At 44.6% G+C, this 25,888-nt stretch overlaps 1 protein-coding gene and 1 long non-coding RNA gene across 6 annotated transcripts in view; one reads left to right on the top strand and one right to left on the bottom strand.

Moving 5' to 3' along the window:
• Positions 1–25,888, bottom strand: part of gdpd5b (glycerophosphodiester phosphodiesterase domain containing 5b) — a 291,231-nt gene that overhangs the window by 198,048 nt on the left and 67,295 nt on the right. The window contains exon 1 of one of the 4 annotated variants that reach the window (XM_063054663.1): positions 14,036–14,055. The exons of the other annotated variants lie outside the window; for them this stretch is intronic. The gene's annotated coding sequence lies outside the window, so the exon portion shown is untranslated. Of the gene's footprint in view, positions 1–14,035; positions 14,056–25,888 lie in introns of those variants that run through there. 4 annotated transcript variants of the gene reach the window in all.
• On the top strand, positions 1,352–18,296 carry LOC134349788 (uncharacterized). 2 transcript variants are annotated; one of them, XR_010018767.1, is made up of 3 exons: positions 1,352–1,517; positions 6,359–6,504; positions 15,097–18,296. It is a non-coding gene; the product is annotated as an uncharacterized LOC134349788 (long non-coding RNA). The 2 variants fall into 2 exon arrangements; XR_010018768.1 differs by lacking the exon at positions 1,352–1,517 and adding an exon at positions 1,541–1,770.

Genomic DNA, 25,888 nt, shown 5'->3' with positions numbered 1-25,888 from the left:
AGTAATTTTCTTATACAAGTACCGTATACAAGTTGGGGATACATTTCTACCAAATGAGGTGTTAGGTGCTCTTTCCCTCTGCTATCTTACAGGTCACTCCTGGGCAAGGCATAGCACCTGCTTAGCACCCCACTGCCCCGCCCCGGATCAGGGTGACATGAAGCCATGAGAGCAGGTGGTGGATGGTCGTATGAGCAGCCAGTGAAGATCACAAGTCCTGGTTACGCAAATATCGACGCCAGGCAGACAACCTCCGAAGAGTATTGATAATGGCTGGGGGTCACCCCTCATGTAAAGACACTGCCCAGAAGAAGGCAATGGCAAACCACTTCTGTAGAAACTTTGCCAAGAACAATCGCGGCCATGAGACCATTATCGCCCACGACATACGACACGGCACATAACAAATGAACAAACACCATAAACTACCCCGAGATTCACTTCCTTGTGGGCATTCACAGAAAATATAAAGAAACACAACAGAATCAATGGAAAAAATGCACACAAGACAGACAAGCAGAGTGGAAAGAAAACAATCTGTGCAAATACAAAGAGGACAAAGGGAACAAAATTATAATAAGTAAATAAATAAGAAATACATATCAAGAACATGAGATGAAGGGTCCTTGAAAGGAGTCCAGAGACTGTGGGAACATCTCAGTGTTGCGGTGAGTGAATTTGAGTTAAGTTCTCTGCACTGGTTCAAGTATATGTCACCGTACACCTACCCTGAGATTCATTTTCTTGCAGGCATTTGCAATAGAACAAAGAAACACACCAGGATCAATGAAAAACTGCACACAAAGGCTGATAAGCAAACAATGCGCAAAAGAAGACAAACATTGAAAACACAAAATACCAATAACTATTATAAATAAATAATTAAGGATGGTGCTAAATATTGTTATTTTGTGTTGAGGCATTTGATGTTGTGGTGTTTGCCAAGTTTGGCAATTAGCTTCCAGACATTTCATCACCAGTTGAGGTGTCATCCTCAATGCGCAGTTATTCGTTGTTTCTCTCTAGGAGTGCTCGCATTTATATAGCACCCCCCCCCCCCCGTTTGTTTCTTTGGCTCTTCGGGGTTAATAGATGCCATTTATTTTAACTGGGGTTTATTTAACTTTAACTGGGACACCGCGGAAGTTCTGGCGCAGGCAAACATGAAGCAGGCACGGGAAGTTTTAGAAGAGTGGTTCTCTTCTGATAACTCCATAAACAAGCACTTCAAGATAGACGCCCACTATGAATCCCGAAGCGCCAAAGCAACATGAGCCAATAGAATTCAAAGGTCAACTGAAGCGATAGCCAATCAGAACAGGGGCACTATAGAAGCACGGACACTCCCAGAGACACCAACAACTGTGCACTGAGATATCACCTCGACTGATGATACAACGTCTCCAAGCTCAGTGAACACCGCAACATCAAAGAAATAAATAATACTAAGAACATGAGCTGTAGAGACTTTGAAAGTGAGCCCAGAGGTTTTGTTCAATGTTCTATTCAGTGTTGAGGTGAGTGATGTCACATGTGTGTTAAGTTGTAAAATGAATGATTCTAGATCATATGTTCACTGGTCACCTAGTACACACAGACACTCAGCTGCAATGGGGGATGGTCACTGGTTTATCTCAGATATCCCAGAACCGAAGCCAGGTAGGTCACTGATAAAATATTGCCTAATGTTAGACTGAAAGCAGGCACTCAGAAAGGACAGGTCCCTGCCTGAACCCATGCGTAAGGAAAGGCTTGGAGCCACGGTAGCAGGTGAGTTCCTCCTGCATTTTGTGTGTGTTGCTTCAGATTTCCAGCATTAGCAGATTTTCTCGTGTTTATACACCTGTAAGATCACCCTTCATTGTATATACGTGGATAACTGCATTCACCTTGACACTGCACTGACTCTTCAACCTACAGACTCACCTTCAAGTTCTTTACAACTCATGTAGTTCTTTATTCACTTGTTATATTGCTTGCATGACTTGTCCTTTTTTTGCAAATTGACGTTTGTCGGTCTTTGTGCTGTGGGGGCTTTTCTCACGGTTTCTATCGTGTTACACACATAAAAGATGCTGGTGAACACAGCAGGCCAGGCAGCATCTCTAGGAAGAGGTACAGCCGACGTTTTGGGCCGAGACCCTTCGTCAGGACTATCGTGTTTCTTTGTTTTGTGGCTGCCTGCAAGAAGATAATCCCAAGGTTGCATATGGTATACGTACCTTGATAACGGTCTATGAAGGCAGGAGAATGGAGTTGAGAAGGAAGTGGATCAGCCATGATGAAATGGTGTAGCAGACTTGATGGGCCAAATGACCTAATTCTACTCCTATGTCTTATGCTTTATAATAAATCTACTTTTAACTATGAAATTCTCAATATTAGTTACCTATTTCTTTTTATTCGTTTGCATGATTTGTCTTTTTTTTTGTCTACTGCCCTGCACTGTTTTGTGCACTTTATGTAGTCCTGTACAGGTCTGTAGTTTAGTGCAGTTTTTATGTTGTTTTACGTAGTCTAGTGTAGCCTTGTGCTGTCTCACATAGTCTAGTGTAGTTTTGTGTTGTTTCATGTAGCACCGGGGTCCTGGAGGAACATTGTTTCATTTTTACTGTGTACTGTACCAGCATTTTATGGTCAAAATGGCAATGACTTGACTTACACATTGGTCAGTCAGATTTTTATGAATAGACTTTTTTTCATAAACTCTATTGTATTTCTTTACTTTCCTGTAAATGCCTGCAAGAAAATGAATCTCAAGGTATGATATACGGGTACTTTGATAATAAATTTACTTTGACTTTGAGTGGGTGGGAGTGAGGAAAGGGGCTTGTTTTCTGCTGATGTTTGTCAGAGTCACAGAGAAGTAAAGCACAGCACAGGCCCTTCATGTTGTTTGTGTTGTCCTGTAGAACATAATGACAAGCTCTGTTGGCGACAGAACATGTGGCTGCCTCCAGCACATCCTTAGGTTGTGTTGGAAGTTCAAGCAAATGACTCATTTATCTGCATGTTTCGATGTACAAATGTTTGTAGATGTGATAAATAAATGGATCTGAATCTTCTCCTAGACAATAGACAATAGGTGCAGGAGTAGGCCATTTAGCCCTTCAAGCCAGCACCACCATTCACTGTGATCATGGCTGATCATCCACAATGCAGAATTCCTCGTATCCACAATCAGTACCCTTTTCCTGCCTTCTCCCCTTATCCCTTCACTCCGCTATCTTTAAGAGCTCTATCTATTTTTTGAAAGAATCCAGAGAATTGGCCTCCACTGCCTTCTGAGGCAGAGCATTCCACAGATCCACAACCCTCTGTGTGAAAAAGTTTTTCCTCAACTCCGTTCTAAATGGTCTATCCCTTATTCTTAAACTGTGGCCTCTGGTTCTGGACTCCCCCAACATCAGGAACATGTCTCCTGCCTCTAGCGCGTCCAATCCCTTAATAATCTTATATGTTTCAATCAGATCCCCTCTCATCCTTCTAAATTCCAGTGTATACAAGCCCAGTCGCTCCGACCTTTCAACATATGACAGTCCCTCCATCCCGGGAACTAACCTCGTGAACCTAGCCTCCAAGGAAGTACTAGCCTACTTAACCGCTCTCAGGCCCTTCATTCCTCGCAACATCCTTGTCAAGCGAGACACAAAAAGCGCTGGGGAAACTCAGCAGGTCAGGCAGCATCTGTGGGGGGAAATGAACAGTCTACATTTCAGGTCAAGACCCTTGTGTTGTTTAATCTGGAATGCTGGAGGCTGGGGAGAGACCAGGCAGAAGTTTATAAAACTGCATCACAGATACATGGACAGAGTGCACATTCTTCTTTCCTCCACTGAGCTGAAAGAGAGAAAAATTCAAGGGAGATATGAGGGGAATTTCTTTTATACGCAAAGCGATAGGGAAAATACCCGTCTTACTGAGTAAATGTTCATGCTCTTCTGCAGTTACAGCCCATCCATTTCAAACACTCCGTAAACTCGAGAGACTGGTATGCTTGAAAATCAGCAGTTTCTGAAATGCTCAAACCACCCCATCTGGCACCAACAAACATTCCACAGTCAAAGACCCTTACGTCACATTTCTTCCTCATTCTGATACTTGGCCTGAACAACAACTGAAGTTCTTGATGACGTCTACATACTTAATACTTTATACTTTATTGTCGCCAAACAATTGATACTAGAATGTACAATCATCGCAGCAATATTTGATGCTGCGCTTCCCGCTCCCTGGAGTACAAATCGAGAGTAAATATTAAAAATTTAAATTATAAATCATAAATAGAAAATAGAAAATGGAAAGTAAGGTAGTGCAAAAAAAAAACCAAGAGGCAGGTCCAGATATTTGGAGGGTACAGCCCAGATCCAGGTCAGGATCCGTTCAGCAGTCTTATCACAGTTGGAAAGAAGCTGTTCCCAAGTCTGGCCGTACGAGTCTTCAAGCTCCTGAACTTTCTCCCGGAGGGAAGAGGGACAAAAAATGTGTTGGCTGGGTGGGTTGTGTCCTTGATTATCCTGGCAGCACCGCTCCGACAGCGTGCGGTGTAAAGTGAGTCCACGGACGGAAGATTGGTTTGTGTGATGCGCTGCGCCGTGTTCACAATCTTCTGCAGCTTCTTCCGGTCTTGGACAGGACAACTTCCATACCAGGTTGTGATACACCCTAGAAGAATGCTATCTACGGAGCATCTATAAAAATTAGTGGGGGTTTTAGGGGATAGGCCAAATTTCTTTAGTTTTCTCAGGAAGTAAAGGTGCTGGTGGGCCTTCTTGGCAGTGGACTCTGCTTGGTTAGTCCAGGTCAGGTCATTTGTGATATTGACCCCGAGGAACTTAAAGCTTTTGACCTGTTTCACTTGCGCACCACCGATGTAAATTGGGTCGTGCAGTCCGCTACTCCTTCTGAAGTGAACAACCAATTCCTTCGTCTTGCTGACATTGAGGGATAGGTTATTGTCTATTGTTACATGCTTTTATGTGTTGAGCTGCTGCCACAGGATTGGCAGATTAGATATTTGCTTTAACGAGCAGGTGACAGGTGTACCTCGTAAAGTGGCTGCAGATTGCAGATCAGCCGTGACGCAATGGTGGAGCAGACTGGATCAGATGATTGGCCAAATTCTGCTCCTATATCTTTCAGTCTGGTATTATGGATGCCTGGAACAGGTAACCAGGGAAGGAGTGGAAGCATGAATATGTGGGAATGGTGGGATATTTTCATTTCATTCAGCACCATTTTCAGCACAGGCATAGTGGGTAAAGAGCCTGTTCTTGGAGTAAACTCTGTCTATGTATGTATACGGCAGTCACTCAGAAAACCTAGAGAGATTCAGGAGAAACTCTTTCAGCCAGCGGGTGATGAGAATGTAGAGCTGAATCCCAAGGGAAGTGGACGGTGTCGATACATTTATAGAAACATAGAAACACAGAAATCTACAACACGTTACAGGCCCTTCGGCCCACAATGTTACCCGTGTAACCTACTCTAGAAACTGTCTAGAATTTCGCTATCACATAGCCCTCTATATTTCTAAGCTCCATTTCCCTATTTAAGAGTATCTTAAAAGACTCTATCGTATCCACCTCTACAAACGTTGCTGGCAGTGCATTCCACACACCCACCATTCTCTTTGTGCGAAAAACTTACTTCTAACATCTCCCTTGTACCTACAAGCACCTTAAAACTATGCCCCCTCATGTTAACCATTTCAGCCCTGGGAAAAGGCCTCTGGCTATCCACACGATCAATGCCTCTCATCATCTTATACACCTCTATCAGGTCACCTCTCATCCTCTAACATTCCAAGGAGAAAAGGCCAAGTTCACTCAATCTATTCTCATAAGGTAGAGCCTCCAATCCAGGCGACATCTTTGTAAATCTCCTCTGCACTCTCTCCATAGTATCCACATCCTTCCTGTAGTGAGGTGACCAGAACTGAACACAGTACTCCAAGTGGGGTCTGACCAAGGTCTCATATAGCTGTAATATTACCTCACGGCTCTTGAACTCAATCCCACAGTTGATGAATGCCAACACACCATATGCCTTCTTAACAACTCTCTCAACCTGCGCAGCAGCTTTGAGTGTCCTATGGACACAGACCCCAAGATCTTACTGATCCTCCACACTGCCAAGAGTCTTACCATTAATATTATATTCTCTTCAAATTTGACCCACCGAAATGAAGCACTTCACACTAATCTGAGTTGAACTCCATCTGCCACTTCTCAGCCCAGTCCTGCATCCTATCAATGTCGTGCTGTAACCTCTGACAACCCTCCAGACTATCCACGACACCTCCAACTTTAGTGTCATCAGCAAACTTACTAATCCATTCTTCTATTTCTTCATCCAGGTAATTTATAAAGATCCCAGAACAGATCCCTGTGGAACACCACTGGTCACCGACCTCCATATGAGGGCAGGTTGGACACACATCGGAGGTGGGGAGAGAACAGAAGGTGACACCAATAAATTTTGATGAGGGAAGAGGAAGTTCTGGTGAGGCATACCATGAGCTAGTTGGGCAGAATGGCCTATTTCTGTGTACATGCTGTGTTATTGGATATGACAAGGTGGTGGATGATAAGGGGAAGACAATGGTGTGGAGCCATAAAATTAGTATAGAACTGTGTGTGTGTGTGTGTGTGTGTAAAGTCAAGTCAAGTTACTTCTTATTGTCATTTCGACCATAACTGCTGGTACAGTACACAGTAAAAATGAGACAATGTTTTTCAGGACCATGGTGCTACATGAAACAATACAAAAACTACACTGACCTACGTAAAACAACACAAAAACTACACCAGACTACAGACCTACCCAGGACTGCATAAAGTACACAGAACAGTGCAGGCATTACAATAAATAATAAACAAGACAATAGGCACAGTAGAGGGCAGTAGGTTGGTGTCAGTCCAGGCTCTGGGTATTGAGGAGTCTGATGACATGGGGGAAGAAACTGTTACATAGTCTGGTTGTGAGAGCTCGAATGCTTCAGTACCTTTTGCCAGATGGCAGGAGGGAGAAGAGTTTGTATGTGGGGTGCGTGGGGTCCTTCATAATGCTGTTTGCTTTACGGATGCAGCGTGTGGTGTAAATGTCTATAATGGCGGGAAGAGAGACCCCGATGATCTTCTCAGCTGACCTCACTATCCGCTGCAGGGTCTTGCGATCCGAGATGGCGCAATTTCCGAATCAGGCAGTGATGCAGCTGCTCAGGATGCTCTCAATACAACCTCTGTAGAATGTGGTGAGGATGGGGGTTGGGAGATGGACTTTTCTCAGCCTTCGCAGAAAGTAGAGACGCTGCTGGGCTTTCCTTGCTATGGAGCTGGTGTTGAGGGACCAGGTGAGATTCTCCGCCAGGTGAACACCAAGAAATTTGGTGCTGTTAACGATCTGTGTGTGTGTGTGTGTGTGTGTGTGTGTGTCTGGGGGGTTGTGAGAGCCAGGGTGGGAATTCTCTATGCCAATTCTGTCCCTGAAGCCCAGACCTGGATCAAAAGCCACCTTTCCCACTCGACAAATGTACACACATCGATCCGATTCATCGAGGAGGCTGCCGGGTTCAATGACACTGCAACCTGTCTTTGTCAGCGTTCCTAATGCGCTAACCAACATCCCCCACTCCCAGCCACTGCCTGTAGCTTCACACCGACTCTGACCCCTGTCCATATGTCCATATAAGGGGAGAGAGCGAGAGAGAGAGAGAGAGAGAGAGAGAGAGGAAGACAGAGTAAGTGGGCAGCCACAGACGGAGAAAAAGAAAGGGATTTACACACAGGAAGAGAAAGAGGTGGACAGTGGGTGTAGAGAGAGAGAGACAGAGAGAGAGAGAGAGGTGGGCAGTGGGTGTAGAGAGAGAGAGAGAGAGAGAGAGAGGTGGGCAGTGGGTGTAGACAGAGGGAGGGATGGGGAGGGGGTGTAGACACAGAGGGAGAGAAGTAGTAGAACAGACAGAAAGAGAGCGGGGCAGACATGAAGGGAGAGAGAGTGGGCAGACACAGAGAGGGAAGATGAGAGAGGGAGGGGGCAGAGAGAGGGGGTGAGAGAGAGGGAGAGAGAGAGGGAGAGGAGGGAGTGAGAGAGATTGGGGGCAGACACAGAGAGGGAAGATGAGAGAGGGAGGGGGAGAGGGAGGGGGGAGAGGGAGGGGGAGAGAGAGGGAGAGGAGGGAGTGAGAGAGATTGGGGGCAGACACAGAGAGGGAAGGTGAGGGGGGGAGAGAGAGGGAGAGGAGGGAGTGAGAGAGATTGGGGGCAGACAGAGAGAGTGGGGAAAACAGTTGGGAGAGAGAGCAGATCCAACAGAGGGGAAGACAGAGGGAGAGAGAGCTGGGGGGGGATTTGTGGGGAAGATGTGGAGATAAAGAATAAGATCTGTGAGGAATTACAGAGTTTTATGCCTTGGCAGCTGACACCCACCTACAGCGGAGAACACTTCCGAGGTGGGTCATCTTACCTAGTGGAAGCTTCCAATCAATATCGACCCAACACCTATCACTGGTGTGACAGTCATTCTCTCTCCACCCACCTTCTACCAAACATTCCTGAGTGCTTACTACAAACAAATTCAGTCACGTCCAACTGCAACCGACAGGTGAGTTATCCAGGAACAGACTCTCATCCCCTCTGAAATGATCTGAAACGGGAGGGGGAGGGGGAGAGAGGGAGAGAGAGAGACCGAGAGGGGGAGGAAAGGAGTAAGGGATAGGGAAAGAGAGAGAGGAGAGAGTGGGATAGAGGGAAATAAATGGGGAGAGAGGGGAGAGAGAGATAGGGTGAATGAGTGTGTGAGATTGAGGAGAGAGGGGAGAGGAAGGGGGAGGGAGACAGAGACAAAGGTAAAGAGCGACAGAGAGAGAGAGAGAAAACAAGATACAGACAGAGGAGAGATAAGGAGAGAGCGAGAGAGAATGAGTGAGTGAGTCTGAGAAGAGGAAGGAAGGGGAGAGGGAGAGGTAGAAGGAGGGGAGAGGAAGAGGAGGAGGGGAGAAAGAGAGAAAGATGGAGGGAGAAAGAGGGGCAAAGACGAAGAAAGAGGAAGCAAGAGACAAAGACGAAGAGATAGATGCATACACAGGCATCGAACAGCACGAGAGACAGACAGAAAGATGGGGAGAACGTGAACGCTCTGACCATCAGCTCCAACGAACAACACAGCTTCATTTCAATCAACACCGACGCTTTGAACGCTCTCTATGAGTGCACGGGTCGTCACCACGTCCCAAAGGTGTACAGGGTCGGTGGGTTAAGTGGACCCTGCCAGTTGCTCCCGTAGTATGGATGAGTGGTAGAAACTGGGGGGAGTTGTTGCAAATGTAGGAGTTTTAAAAAAACATGTGATTAATGTAGAATTGTTGTAAGACCACAATACCACAATATAAAGGAGCAGAATTGGGCCATTTGGCCCATCAAGTCTGCTCTGCCATTCCATCATGGCTGACTAATTATCCCTCTCAATCCTACACTCCTGCCTTCTTCCCGTAACCTTTGGCGCCCTGATTAATCAAGAACCTATCAACATAAGTTTTAAGTAGGTGGTAGTCAATGGTAAAGCACAGGCTCAGTGGGCCGAATGGCCTGCTTCCACACAATTCCAGTAGGCTAGCAGTGTCTCTACTTCCACAGGGGGCTAAGGAAATTTGGATGTCACTGTTGCTCCTCACCAATTTTCACAGAAAACACCCTCAAACAGCTGGATTCAAGATGGAAGATTGTTCAATGTCATTTCCATACACACGTGTAAAGGAGAATGAAATAATTGTTACTCCAGCTCCAAAAGATGAAGAACACAATAATTTTAAAAAATGCATATAAATACATAAGTTAATATATAGAAACAACAGGAATTCTGCAGATGCTGGAAATTCAAGCAACGCACATCAAAGTTGCTGGTGAACGCAGCAGGCCAGGCAGCATCTGTAGGAAGAGGTGCAGTCGACGTTTCAGGCCGAGACCCTTCATCAGGACTAACCTGTTACTGGGTGGAGGTGGAGGGGGGTGGGGGGTGAAGGAAGCTGGAGGGTAGGGCTGATAGAGGGTAGAGTAAAAGTGGGGTGTCAAGGCGCGGGGGGGGGTGCAGAAGAGACCCAGGGCATGGGGGGCATGCAAGAAGCTGGAGAGGCCATTAAAGGAGGGGAAAGCTGAAGAAGAGTGAGGGGTTGAAATAGGCTGATAAAGTGGGGGGGGGAGGAGGACGGGGGGAGGGGAGAGGGAAGTCGGGAAAAGGGGCAAGAACTGGAAGCATAGGAGCAGGACAGACACCAAATCGTCACCGGAGCAGTCTCTCGGGCTGTCAGAAAAGTTCATTAACTTCACTACAGGAGGCTGTTGACAATCCCTTCAGTAAACAAGGCCCAAGGCTCCAGAAATACCCCTTCCCCTCTCTGACTCAATTCCCTCCTGTTACACCTTGCTTGGTATCTGCCCTCATAACGCCATCGTTGGGTGAGTGTTAAAATCTGTCAAGTTAACAGCTCAGTGAAAGGAGCCGGTGTGCTAGTAAATAGTTTGTGTGTTGAAGGTGGAATTGGTCTATTGATATTACAATTACCAAGATACAGTGAAAAGCTTGTCTTGCATACTCTTCGTACAGATCAGATTATTACACAGGGCAGTGAGACAGAACAAGGTAAAACAATAACAATGCAGAATTACGTGTAAAAGCTACAGAGTGAGTGCGGTGCAGGTAAACGTGCAAGAAAGTGCAAGATCGCAACAAGGTAGATTGTGAAGTCAGGGTTTAATCTTATTGTATCAGAGGTCTGTTCAAGACCGATAACAGTGGGCAGTGTAGGGGCATGGGACTGAATTGGCATTAGAGTTGGTTTAACCTTAAGGTTCATTTGCAGGTTGAGATCGAGAGGACTAGAATGTAAAAGCAAAAAATGAATGTTGAGGCTTTATAGAGCACTGATGAGGCCTCACTTGGAGTATTGTGAGCAGTTTTGGGCCCCTTATCTAAGAAAGGATGTGCTGACATTGGAGAGGGTTCAAAAGAGGTTCACAAAAATGATTCTGGGTTTGAAAGGTACATGAGGAGCATTTGATGGCTCTAGAATTCAGAAGGATGAGGGGGGTATTTCATTGAAAACTATCAAATGTTGAAAGGCCCAGACAGAGTGGAGGTGGAGAGGATATTTCAAATAGTGGATGAGTCGAGGACCAGAGGGTGCAGCCTTAGAATACAGGGAAGTCCCTTTAGAACGGAGATGAGGAGGAATTTCTTCAATCAGAAAGGGTGATGAATCTGTGGAATTCATTGCCTCAGATGACTGAGGAGGCCAAGTCATTGAGTGTATTGAAGGTGGAGGTTGATAGATTCTTGTTAAGTTTGCAGGAAGAAGGTAGGAGAATTGGGGTTGAGAGGGAAATGGATCAACCATGATCAAATGGTGGAGGAAGCTCGATGGGCAGAATGGCCATATTCTGCTCCAATGTCTATTGGTTTATCATTGTCACATGTCCCAAGATACAGTGGAAACACTTGTCTTGGACAATGTTTATACAAATACCTTGGGCCTTGGTTACTGAAGGAACTGCACCCGAGGGTTCTGAAAAAGGTAGCGGAAGAGATTATGGATGCATTAGTAATGATCTTCCAAGAATCATTGGACACTGGCATGGTGCCAAAGGACTGGAAAATTTCAAGTGTCACTCCACCCTTTAAGAAAGGAGGAAGGCAGCAGAAAGGAAATTATAGACCAGTTAGCCTGACCTCAGTGGTTGGGAAGATGTTCGAGTCAATTGTTAAGGATGAGGTGATTGAGTACTTGGTGACACAGGACAAGATAGTACAAAGTCAGCATGGTTTCCTTCAGGGAAAATCCTGCCTGACGAACCTGTTGGAATTCTTTGAGGAGATTACAAGTAAGATAGATAAAGGGGATGCAGTGGATGTTGTATATTTGGACTTTCAGAAGGCCTTACACAGGGTGCCACACATGAGGCTGCTTACCGCGTTAAGAGCCCATGGTATTACAGGAAAGTTACTAACATGGTTAGAGCATTGGCTGATTGGTAGGAGGCAGCAAGTGGGAATAAAAGGATCCTTTTCTGGTTGGTTGCCAGTGACTAGTGATGTTCCTCAGGGGTCGACGTTGGGACCACTTCTTTTTATGCTGTATATAAATGATTTAGATGATTGAATAGATGGCTTTGTTGCCAAGTTTGCAGATGATAAGAAGATTGGTGGAGGGGCAGGTAGTGTTGAGAAAACAGGTAGGATGCAAAAGGACTTGGATAGATCAGGAGAATGGGCAAGAGAGTGGCAAATGAAATACAATGTTGGAAAACGCATGATCATGAACTTTGGTAATAGAAATAAATGTGCGGACTATTTTTATAGTGGGGAGAAAATCCAAAACTCTGAGATATAAAGGGGCTTGGGAGTCCTAGTACAGAACACACTGAAGGTTAATTTGCAGGTTGAGTCGGTGGTGAGGAAGGCAAATGCAATACTAGCACTCATTTCAAGAGGTCTAGAATACAAGAGCAGGGATGGATGCTGAGGCTTTATAAGGCACTGGTGAGGCCTCACCTTGAGTATTGTGAACAGTTTTGGGCTCCTTATCTATTGAAAGATGTGCTGACATTCGAGAGGGTTCACAGGAGGTTCCCAAGGATGATTCCAGGAATGAAAGGGTTATCACGTGAGGAAAGTTTGATGGCTCTGGGTCTGTACTCACTGGAATTCAGAAGGATGAGGGGGGATCTCATTGAAACCTTTCAAATGTCGAAAGGCATAGACAGAGTAGATGTGGAAAGGATGTTGCCCATGGTGGGGGAGTCTAGGACAAGAGGGCACAGACTCAGGGTAGAGGGGCGCCTTTTCAAAACAGAGATGTGGAGAAATTTCTTTAGCCAGAGAGTGGTGAATATGTGGAATTTGTCACCACAAGCAGTCGTGGAGGCCAGGTCCTTGGGTATATTTAAGGCAGAGCTTAATAGATCATGGTATCAAAGGCTATGAGGAGAAGGACAGGGAGGGGGTCTGAGGAGGGGAAAGAGAAGGATCAGCAGGATTTACAAGGATGTTGCCTGGATTGGGGAGCATGCCTTATGAGAATAGGTTGAGTGAACTTGGCCTTTTCTCCTTGGGGCGACGGAGGATGAGAGGTGAGAGATGATGAGAGGCATTGATCGTGTGGACTTTTCCCCAGGGCTGAAATGGCAAGCGCGAGAGGGCACAGTTTTAAGGTGCTTGGAAGTAGGTACAGAGGAGACGTCAGGGGTAAGTTTTTTACGCAAAGAGCTGCGAGTGTGTGGAACGGGCTGCCGGTGACGGTGGTGGAGGCGGATATGACAGGGTCTTTTAGACTCCTGGATAGGTACAAGCGCTTTGAAAAATAGAGGGCTATGGGTAACCCTAGGTAATTTCTAAGGTAAGGACGTGTTCGGTACAGCTTTATGGGCCAAAGGGCCTGTATTGCGCTGTAGGTTATCTACGTTTCTATGTCTATGATTAAATGGTGGAGCAGACTTGATGGGCCAAATGGCTCCTATGTCTTAAATCAACTCATTATCCAGTGCATTGAGGTAGAACAAAATAAAACAATAACAGAATGCAAAATAAAGTGTAACAGCAGAGAGAGTGCAGTGAAGATCACTAATAAGTGCAAGATCATTCCCACACAGGGCTCTCTCCTTCTCCACAACACACCCCCGCCCCACCAACCCACTGTATCGAGGGAACAGTTTGGAATTTTGTACAAAACTTAAAATCAGAATCAGGTCTCAAATCACTGGCATCTCACGAAATTGTTTTTTTTTGCATTGTTTTACATTGCAGTACATAATTTAAAACTATAAATTACAGAAGAAATATGTATTTATAAAAAATTAAATTAAATTAGTGCAAAAAGAGAGCAAAAACATTTCTGAGGTTGAGTAAATGGGTCCTAGTGCGACGTGCAATTAGCCAGCAGATTTTTTTAAGATATCAAAATAAACATTATTCATCATAAAAATTTGACAAGAATAAACCATTCAATGCTGTTTCACTTTTACATTCATAGACAATGCTTTACCACAGTTGCCCGTGGGAGTAACACAGAGGGTCCGGTACACATTGTGAGGTCTGTGATACACCGCTGTCAGCCCCTTCTCCAGTCCACCTCCCAGGATCAGCTGGAGCCCCAGTCATGTGATCCACCTCCCGTGACCCTTCACCTAATCTTTTCCAGCTCCCAGTGCCGGAAGCAAACAGGAATCGCCTGAACTACCACTAAATGCTTGTAAACTCCTTGTTGCTGTAGCGCAGGGGCCAACACACCCTGGGCAAGCGAGCGAGATTTACACTCCCTGTCGTCAAGAAATATTGAAACTCATTTGCACAAGGAGTGATCTCGATTACTCTTTCTGATGACCCGCACTGCACTTTCTCTGTAGCTGTTGTACTTTATTAAGCACAAGTTAATTTTATTGTCATTCGACCGTATGCAAGTATATCACCAAATGAAACAATCTGGACCAAGATACACAGCCCAGTATTCACACACACAAAACACATAAGATAATATTTCCACAAATAAATTAACATATAATAAAAAGTAAACAGTATAACGCTACAGGCACTTCGCACGTGATGAGATCTGGGTGGTGGCAGGGAGTTCAGTAGTCTATGGCCTGGGGGAAGAAGCTATTTCCCATATGCATTTGGTTGTTTGGTTTACCTTGTATTGTGCTACCTCACTGCACTGTGTAATGATCTGATCTCTATGAACATTGTGCAAGACAAGATTTCAAGTTCAACTTTATCGTCATCTGACTGCGCGTATATACAACCAAATGCAACAATGCTCCTCCGGACCGCGGTGCACCCACGAAACGTGTATCACACACCGCACATAAAACTAAATAGTACCACAAATAAGTTAATAGAATATAATTCAAAATGCATGCTGTGGTGCAGCACAGAAAAACAGTAAACAGCTCACTGTCCTAGTGACGAGACTTCACTGTAACATTTGACAATAAAAAAAACTAATATTTTTCAATAGTTCTTTAGTACATTTCAAAGACAAAACAAATTTATTATCGAGGTACGTATATGCCACCATATTCTAACATGAGAGTCATTTTCTTGCAGGCATTTGGAGTTCGGTGTGTGGTAGAGAACATGCTGACATGCCGAACGACAGTGTGGTACTCTGTCTGCAGCAAGACCGATCACAAAGTGCTCCAGCCAGTGATTAGGATGGCTCAGCACATCACTGGGACTCAACTACCGGACCTGGAGACAATCTACAACTCTCGATGCTCGTAACATCATTAAAGACCCATCCCATCCCGGACACTGTCTGTTCAATCTTCTGCCATCTGGTAGGAGATACAGAATCATCTTAGCCAAGGCAGTAAGACTGAAAAACAGCTTCTTCCCCAGGGCTGTAGTTTAGCTGAATAATGCTACACCCTGGCTTGCCAATGGCCTTTGTGTGTTATGGACTAACAAAGTCACTTGTTCTGTGTAAATATAGAATTTTTTTAATTAAGCCGCACTGCATGCATTGTAAAACCTGTTTTGCACAGACTGGAGTAACTCCACAATCTCACTGTCCTGAGCAATGACAATAAAGTTCTGTTCTTTTCTATTCTACAATAGAATTTATGAAAAACTTAGATAAACAAAGACTGACAACCAATGTACAAAAGGAGACAAATCGTACAACCTCATAAATGAAATCACACCTTACTATATATCCAAGCTGGATCCAGTTTTAGAGTCAGAAAACCACAAATTACATTATAACTGATCAGTTATTACAGATAGAACAATCCATAATAACTGTCCGGATACAATAATACAGGATAAACAAGCAAGAGAAACTTACTTAGTACATACAGCCATTCCAATCACTCATAATATACAAAAATCAATAAATGAAAAACATCAGAAATATGTTGAATTAAAGAGGAAAATGAAAGATTTTGGAACATGAATAGTGTATACATTGTCCGAATAGTCATACCTACAACTGGTAACATCCTAAAGTCACTACACAATAGCATTAAACAATTAAGCCTACAGAGCAATATCTATGTTAGTCTTCAGAAAGCCACAATACTAAACACCACGAGAATAGTCCGAAAGTTCCTAGCAATTGAGAAATAAGCGTGCTTGGGTATGCCCGTACCTCAGGTTTTACCAGCTTGAGCTGAGAAAAAATAAATAATAATAATAATAATAGCAAATAGGTAAATAAATAATACTGAGAACATGAGTTCTCAGTATTGGGTACCACGGTAGTGTAGCAGTTAGGATGATGCTATTACATCTCGGGCATTCCAGAGTTTGGAGGTCAATTCTTGTGCTGTTCTGTAAGAAGTCTCTGTACATCCTCCCCACAGAATGTGTGAGTTTTCTCCGGGTCCTCTGGTTTCCTCCCACAGTCCAACGTTGCACCGGTAGGTTAACTGGTCATTGTAAATTGTCCCGTGATTAGGTGAGGATTAATCGGGCTTGCCAGGGCTTGGTGAGGCCGTGTGGCTCGAAGGACCGGAAGGTCCTACCCACACCGTGTCACTGAATAAATGAAATAAAGAGTAGAGACCTTGAAAGTGAGCCCATCGGTTGTGGAATCAGTTTAGCGTTGGTCTCCAGACTTCACAATCTACCTCATTATGATCTTGTACTTTATTGTTTGCCTGCAATGCATTATCTCGGTAGATCTGACACTTTATTTGCATTCTGTTATTGTTTTACCTTGTCTACTGCAGTGCACTGTGTAAAGATTTGATCATAAACAGTATGCAGAAAAGCGTTTCACCGTATCTAGGGTCAAAGACAATAATAACAAACCAGCCTATGTCGCTCCAAACCTTTCCAGTCGGGTACCTGTACAAATTCCTTTTAAATGTTGATAATAAACTTTTGCCCATGTGCACCCAAGTATCCTGCTTAGTGTTATGCCTACTATTTATCGAAAAATTGAAGTTTGATTTGTCAACGTACCTCGAAGCGTACAGTGAAATGTATCATTTGCGTCAGCAACCATCACAGTCCGAGGATGTGCTGGGGGCAGCCCACAAGTGTCAGCATGCCTCCAATGCCAACAGAGCATGTCCACTACTTACTTACCCTAACTTGTACATCTTTGGAATGCGGGAGGAAACCAGAGCACCCAGAGGAAACCACGTGGTCTTTGAAAGAACATACAACCTCCTTACAGACAGTGGCAGGAATTGAACACTGATTGCTGAAGCTGTAATAGCATTACATTAACCTCTATACTACCATACTGTCCAATCTAACTAACCTCACCTACTTGGACAGAGACCAAATCCCCTCCTTTCCCTGAATATCCATGTTTCTGTCCAAATACCTCATAAAATACCATAGGACATCATAGTACTGTTGTGGTTAGTGCACTGGAGTTTGGAGTTCAATTCATGTGCACCTGCAAGGAGTTAGTATGCTCTCCCAGTGAGTGCATGGGTTTCCTCCGGGTGCTCTGGATTCCTCCCACAGTCCAAAGATGTACTGGTGAGTATGTTAGTTTGTAAATTGTCCTGTATTTAGGCTAGGGTTAAATATAGGTGGGTTTCTGGGCGGTACAGCTCATAAGGCTGGAAGGGGCTGTTCCACCTGTATCTCTAAATGAAATAAAATAGAATAAATATTTATCAGAATCGTAGCAACCCTGATGGAAAATCTGGCCGATCAGTGATGAGACCTCTTATTGAAGCAAGTGAGGCGCCAACTTCCCCCAAAATCTTATGCCAGGAGTATTCTCTCCACTGGTCTTACCTCTTAACCAATAGTATTTTAGTAACTATACAATGGGCTGTACTAATTCCAGCTGCTCAACTTCCCTCCTTAACTAACTACAGGAGGCGCTGCCTCAGGAAGGCAATATCCATCATCAGAGATTGCCACCATCTGAGTGAGAAGATGTGGCATCGGGCAGGAGGTACAGAAGCCTAAAACCCCACACCACCAGGTTCAAGAACAGAGACTTCCCTTCAACTATTCAGTTCTTGGACCGGCCAACACAAACCTTATCACTACCTTAGTAAAACAAAAGAAACAGGAGCAGAAATAAGCTGTCTGGCCTATCGGGCCTGCTCCATCAATCAATTAGATCAATGCGCTGATCTGGCCGTAGACTCAGCTCCATCTACCTACCTTTTCCCCAGGGTGGAGGCTACGTAGCATCCATGCCTGGACCACCAGACTCAAAAACAGTTATTTTCCCCAAGCAGTAAGGGTAATCAACACCTCCACCCACTAACCCACCCCTCCACACCCCTAACCACCACTACTTTATCATTTCCCATCAGACATTTTTACGCCTAGCATCACTTTATAGATTATCGCAATCAATCTATGTACATAAGTTATCTTATGTATTTATATTATTTTTTTTATTATTGTGTTCTTTATCTTATTGTGTTTTTTTTTGCTAAATTAGATCTGGAGTTACAATTATTTCATTCTCCTTTACACTTGTGTACTGTAAATGATATTAAACAAGCTCCCATACTGTGCAAAACTCTGTGTATTAAATATATTTAACAAGGAAAATCCATTCCTCCTCATCTCCATCCTACATCTAATCTGCTGAATCTCGAGGCTTGTGTCCCCTAGTTCCAAGCTCACATATCAGTGAAAGCAACTTTCCTGCCTCTATCTTCACTCTCCCTCTCATAATTATTATCTGCTTCTGTAAGATTTCCTCTCATCATTCTGAATTCCAGTCCCAGGCAATTCAACCTCTCTCTGTGGGCCAACACCCTCCGGAATCAGCCTGGTGAACCTCCTCTGCACGATAACACCATGATCACTTTTGCACTACAGTGGACTATTTTTGTTCTACTGTGCTATTTTTGGATGGTTATGTTGTCTAATTTATGTTTTTAGAACAACATACAATGGAACATTACAGCACAGTACAGGGCTGTAACATCACCTCGCGTCTCTTGTACTCAGTTTCCCGACTAATGAAGACCAACACACTACATGCCTTCTTAACCACCCTATCAACTTCAGCAGTAACTTTTAGGGATCTATGGACGTGGACTACAAGTTTCATCTGTTCCTCCACACTGCTAAGAATCCTGCCATTAACCCTGTATTATGCCTTCAAATTCGACCTTCCAAAGTGAGTCATTTTAAAGTTCAAAATCATTTATTATCACAAAGTATGTATACATTATACAACCTTGAGGTTTGTCTCCTTACAGGCAGCTGCAAAACAAAGAAACCAAAAAGAACTCATGAAAAAAGGCTGTTAAACGTCCAACTTGCAGAGAGAGAAAAAACAAGTTGTGCAGACTTGAAGTTTTATGAACGGCACGAAGACAGGCGTCACTGCGGCTCGAGCAACTCACGGCCTCGGTTCAGCGCAGAGCTGAGTAAACGTCACGGAACCACAGGCGTGAAACCAAGCGTCACTGCGGCTTGAGCAGCTCACGGCCGCAGTTCAGCGCAGAGCCGAGTGAACGTCACGGAACAGCAAGCGGAAGCACCCCGTCACTTGCCTCTGGTCCCGACACCCCAACCACACTTTTCCAGGTTGAACTCCATCTGCCACATCCCAACACAGCTCTGCATCCTCTCAATGTTCTGTTGTAACCTACGACAACCTTCTATACTGTCCACAACACCACTAGCTTTTGTGTCATCTGCTTACTAACCTACAACACCTTTGTGCCACCTTACTAACCCACCCTTGCACTTCCTCATCCAAGTCATTGATAAAAATCACAGAGAGTTTTTTATGGGAATGTCGTCGTTACCTATTATTTGCGGAAAGAGTTCGGAACAGGTCCCTCCCACTCCTCAGCTGTGCCTCCCAGCAAACCATCCATTCAACCCTAGCCCCCAATCACTGGACAATTTACAATGACAAATAAAACCTACTAACCGGTGTGTCTTTGGAGTGTGGGAGGATGCCGGAACACCCAGAGGAAATCCACATGCACACAGGGAGAACAGGCAAGCTTCTTACCGATGACGTTGAAATTGAATTCTGAACTCCTGGAGCCCGAGATGTAATAGCGCTGTGCTAACTGCTCTCTAAAGCTCTTTGCCTGTGGTGCTGCTGCAGACAAGTTTTTCATTGCACCTGTGCATCTGACCATCAACTCAACTTTGCCCTTAATGAGCCCTGGGACACCCTGAGGTTGAGAAGGACACTATAGAAAGGCAAGACATTGTATATTAATCATTTAAGAGACTGGAGCACATCTACAAGGAGTGCTGCCACGAGAAAGCAGCAACTATCATCAAGGACACACAAGAGAAAATCTGCAGATGCTGGAAATCCAAGCAACACACACAAAATGCTGGAGGAACTCAGCAGGCCAGGCAGCATCTACGGAAAAAGTACCGTTGACGTTTCGGGCCGAAACCCTTCGGCAGAACTGCAGGAAAAAAAAGATGAGTCTTTGATCATCAAGGACCCTGAACCATCCAGGCCATGCTCTCTTCTCACTGTGACCATCAGGAAGGAGGTACAGGAGCCTCAACTCCCATACCACCAGGTTCAGGAACAGTGATTACCCGACAACCATCAGGCACTTGAACCAGAGGGGATAACTTCACTCACCTCAACACTGAACTGATTCTGCAACCTAGGGACTCACTTTTTAAGGACTCTACAACTCCTGTTCACGATATTTATTGCTTATTTATTTATGTTATTATATTCTTTTTGTACTTGCACAGTTTGCTGAATTTGCACCTTGTTTGTTTGTCTTTATGTACGGTTTTTCATTGATTCTATTGTGTTTCTTTGTATTTACAGTGAATGCCCACAAGAAAATGAATCTCAGGGTTGCTTATGGTGACATATATGCCCTTTGGTAATAATTTTACTTTGAACTTTTGTATGTGGGAACACAGAGGACTACTGATGTGAACAATGTTGACAAAGGCTCTGCCATGCAACTGAAGACAAAATTACTAAAATAAATCCACAGCAGAGCCACCGCACCCACAGGCTCATCAATCTACCCACCGATTATCCTCAGCTTTAATTTCCACAGGAGTTTATTAGTACTCCCACTCTCAAATCTGGAGTCATAGAGTTATAGAACTGTAAAGCATAGGAACAGGCTGTTTGGCCCATCTAGTCCATGTCAAACCATCAATCTGCCTAGTCCCATCGACCTGCACCCGGACCATAGCCCTCCACACCCCTCTCATCCATGTACCTATCCAAACTGCTCTTGAACGTTGAAATCAAACCCCGCACCCACCACTTCCACTGGCAGCTCATTCTACACTCTCACCACCCTCTGAGTGGAGAAATGCCCCCTCAAAATTTAAAGTAAATTTATTATCAAGATACATATACGTCACCATACACAACCCTGAGATTCATTTTCCTATGCGCATACTCAATAAATCTACAGAATAACAACCGTAACAGATTCAGTGAAGTTGAGTGAAGTTATCCCCTCTAGTTCAGGAGCCTGATGGCTGAGGAGTAATAACTCTTCCTGAACCTGGTGGTGTGAGTCCAGTTCCCCTTAACCCATGACCTCTAGTTGTAGTCTCACCCAACCTCAGTGGAAAAAGCCTGCTTGCATTTACCCTGTCTATACCCCTCATAAATGTCTTTACCTCTATCAATTCTCCCCTCATTGTCCTACACTCCAGGGAATAAAATCCTAACCAGTTAGACAAACTGCAACTAAGATGAGTTTTTTTTAAATGTAAACTGAATAACAAGAAATAGAAACATTAGTTATTCCTTTGTGCCTTGTTTTGATATTCAGTAAAATCTCTTCCCTCAGCACCCCTAACTTTCGTGGAATAGAGGGAGCAAGGATACAAGTACATTACTGTGTGGAAGTCTTAGGCACGTATACATACTGTACATAGGTTGCCTAAGACTTTTGCACAGTTCTTTATTTGTCAACGTGGACCAGAGAGCAAGTTTGTAAACCTGGCGGGAGCAAAGGGTGTTGGGAATGGTGAGGTGGAGCGCCATGGGAGGGGTGCGGGACAGGTGGCAGAGAAAGGGCGCAGGGAGGGGGGGGTGGTATTGTGGGTGCAGACACACCCAGCCCTGAGACACCAGGCAAGGTAATTTGATTCCAAACAATTGGTTTATTGATCATTACAGAATGTCTCGCCGGTGCTTCCTGTTCCCTCCCCCTCTCCCTTCCCCTTTTCCCAACCATGCTTCCCCTCTCCCTGCCCCCTTCCCACTCTCAGTCCACAATAGAGACCCATATCAGAATCAGGTTTATCATCACTTACCTATGTCATGAAATCTGTTTTTTTGTGGCAGCAGTACAGTACAATACATAAAATTACTACAGTACTGTGCAAATGTCTTAGGCTCCCTAGATATATATATATATATGTGCCTGAAGGCCAATTTATACTTGTGTGTCAAATCGACGCTGTAGGTACGGCGTGGCCGTGTACCCTACGACATAGCCTGACGCGCACCTCCCCAAAAATGTAACTACGTGTCGCAGCGACACAGACTGCAACAACTGTGATTGGTCCGCTTGGTAGCATCACATTTCCTCCTACCATAAGACCGTAAGACCATAAGACAAAGGAGCAGAAGTCGGCCATTTGGCCCATCGAGTCTGCTCCGCCATTTTATCATGAGCTGATCCATTCTCCCATTTAGTCCCACTCCCCCGCCTTCTCACCATAACCTTTGATGCCCTGGCTACTCAGATACCTATCAATCTCTGCCTTAAATACACCCAATGACTTGGCCTCCACTGCCACCCGTGGCAACAAATTCCATAGATTCACCACTCTCTGACTAAAAAAATTTCTTTGCATTTCTGTTCTGAATGGGCGCCCTTCAATCCTTAAGTCATGCCCTCTCGAACTAGACTCCCCCATCATGGGAAACAACTTTGCCACATCCACTCTGTCCATGCCTTTCAACATTCGAAATGTTTCTATGAGGTCTCCCCTCATTCTTCTAAACGCCAAGGAATACAGTCCAAGAGCGGACAAACGTTCCTCATATGTTAACCCTCTCATTCCCGGAATCATTCTAGTGAAGCTTCTCTGTACCCTCTCCAACGTCAGCACATCCTTTCTTAAATAGGGAGACCAAAACTGCCCACAGTACTCCAAGTGAGGTCTCACCAGCGCCTTATAGAGCCTCAACATCATATCCCTGCTCCTATACTCTATTCCTCTAGAAATGAATGCCAACATTGCATTCGCCTTCTTCACCACCGACTCAACCTGGAGGTTAACCTTAAGGGTATCCTGTACGAGGACTCCCAAGTCCCGTTGCATCTCAGAACTTTGAATTCTTTCTCCATTTAAATAATAGTCTGCCTGTTTATTTCTTCTGCCAAATTGCATAACCATACACTTTCCAACATTGTATTTCATTTGCCATTTCTTTGCCCATTCTTCCAATATATCCAAGTCTCTCTGCAGACTCTCCGTTTCCTCAGCACTACCGGCCCCTCCACCTACCTTCGTATCGTCAGCAAACTTAGCCACAAAGCCATCTATTCCATAATCCAAATCATTGATGTACAATGTAAAAAGAAGCGTCCCCAACACGGACCCCTGTGGAACACCACTGGTAACCGGCAGCCAACCAGAATAGGATCCCTTTATTCTCACTCTCTGTTTCCTGCCAATCAGCCAACGCTCTATCCACGTATGTAACTTTCCCGTAATTCCATGGGCTCTTATCTTGTTAAGTAGCCTCATGTGTGGCACCTTGTCAAAGGCCTTCTGAAAATCCAAATATACAACATCTACTACATCTCCCTTGTTTAAGCTGCAATAGCTTCCCATTGGGCAACTGAAGGGCAGGGAAGGAACTCTGGCTACGATGCTTTCCATAAAGTTTTACAGACCTCTGAAATTATGGAGGAACCTGTGCTTGACGCCAGTTTGTAACTAGCTACTACAGCCTGTTGACTTCCACCTGAAGCTAAAACTCGAATGGTGATTGCCAGTCTCTGAGTATACTGTGCGTACACTGATGCAAAATAAATGGTTGGAGACAACGAACCAAATCGTCAAATCTACCTGCCGACATCGGAAAATATTTGAGATGCATTTCCTCGTCCATGTCTCTCAGTGGCCGGACAAGCACAGAAAATTCACCCCCCTTCAGTTTCAGTCGCCATTGTTTAAAGTTTGAGTTTCTTCGTGTTGAGTTTCAACACAAAGAAACTCAACACAGTGGCATAGAAACCCCACCGCCAACTAGCGTTTTGGCGGTGAATTGCAGAGTGACGCAGACACACCAACGCACAAGTATAAATGCTCACAACGGCGTAGGACACTTGCGTTGGCTACGGCGTAAGCTAGTACATAGAACTATAAACCAGCCTTGAGACTTTGCACAGTACTGTAGATGGTTCCCTGAAATGTCCGTTAGACATAAGATCAGAATTAGGCCATTCAGCCTATTGAGTCTGCTCTCTCTTTCTATCATGGCTGATTTATTATCCCTCTCAACTCCATTGTCTTGCCTTCTCTCTGTAACCTTCAACACCCTGACTAACCAAGAACCTATCAACCTCTGCTTTAAATACACCCAATGACTTGGCCCCACAGCTACACTTGGCAACGGATTCCACAGAGTCACCACCCTCCAGCTAGAGAAACTCCTCCTCATCTCCATTCTAAACGGATGCCCCTCTATTCTGAGGCTGTGCTCTCTGGTCCTAGACTTCCCCGCTATTGGAAAAGTCCTCTCCACATCCATACTGTGCAGGTGGATCATCTGTGCATGTGTTGAGAAACGCAAGCTGGAAAACATTGTTTATTTATTTACAATTTTTATCCCCAAATACATTCCGTGCGAGAGTCTGAAGTTGTTAGGCAGCGATCCGTGGGCAGCACGGTAGCCTAGTAGTTAGAGTTACACTGCAACAGCTCCCCCAACCCAGGTTCAATTCCCACTGCTGTCTGTACATTCTCCCCAGGACTGCAAGGATTTCCTCCGGGTGCTCCAGTTTCCTCCCACATTTTACAGGTTCGTAGTTAATTGATCACATGAGTGTAATTAAAGAGAACGGACTCATTGGGCCAGGAGAGCCTGTTACTGTGATGTATCTCCAATTAAAAAACCAGTCTGTAAGAGCAAATCTGAGAACCCAAACTAACTTAACAGAGGAATCACCTTCCATACCGGCAACGGTTAGCACGGCATTACTACAGCTCGAGACGTCAGAGTTCAGAGTTCACTTCCAACGCTGTGTATAAGTTTGTACATTCTTCCTGTGAACACATGGGCTTCCTCCGCGTGTTCTGGTTTCCTTCCACAGTCTGAAGACATGCAGGTGAATAGGTCATTGTAAACAGTCCTGTGATTAGGCTAGGGTGAAATAAAGGGTTGCTGGATGGTGCAGCTTATTGGGCCAGAGGGCCTGTTCCACACAGTATATCTAAATAAACCATTAAAAAGATTAAAATTAATATCCCTTCTGCTTCTTAAAGGTAGCACTTTAATAGTGAGTTAAAGACCCCCTGATGTGTCAAGTTAAAGGTAAAATCAGAAACCAGCAGGAAGAATAGAGTGAGGAAAGATCTGATCAAAGTTTCCAAGATTATCAGACACATAGATAGAGGAGACAGCCACTATCTCTTCCTCGGGGTCAAAATGGCAAATACTGGAGGGCATGCATTGAATGTGAGGAGAGGGGGCAGGTTTAAAGGAGATGTGTGAGATAAGTTGAGTAGTGGGTGTCTGGAATGTGCTGGCAAGGGCATTAGTGGAGGCAAATACAATAAGAAGCATCTCAGAGGCTCTTCAACAGGCACATGAATGGGCTTGGAATGGCGGGATATGGACATCATGTAGGCGGAAGGGATTAGTTTAGTTAGAAGTTTAACTACTGGCTTAATTAGTTCAGCACAACATCATGGGCCAAAGGGTTTCTGTCCCCTTCCTCTGCAGCCCTGAAGAAGGTTCCAGCCA

Source organism: Mobula hypostoma, chromosome 7, assembly GCF_963921235.1.
Source record: "Mobula hypostoma chromosome 7, sMobHyp1.1, whole genome shotgun sequence".
In the NCBI taxonomy this organism is placed as follows: Eukaryota; Metazoa; Chordata; class Chondrichthyes; order Myliobatiformes; family Myliobatidae; genus Mobula; species Mobula hypostoma.
This window is presented reverse-complemented; position numbering and strand designations above follow the sequence as displayed.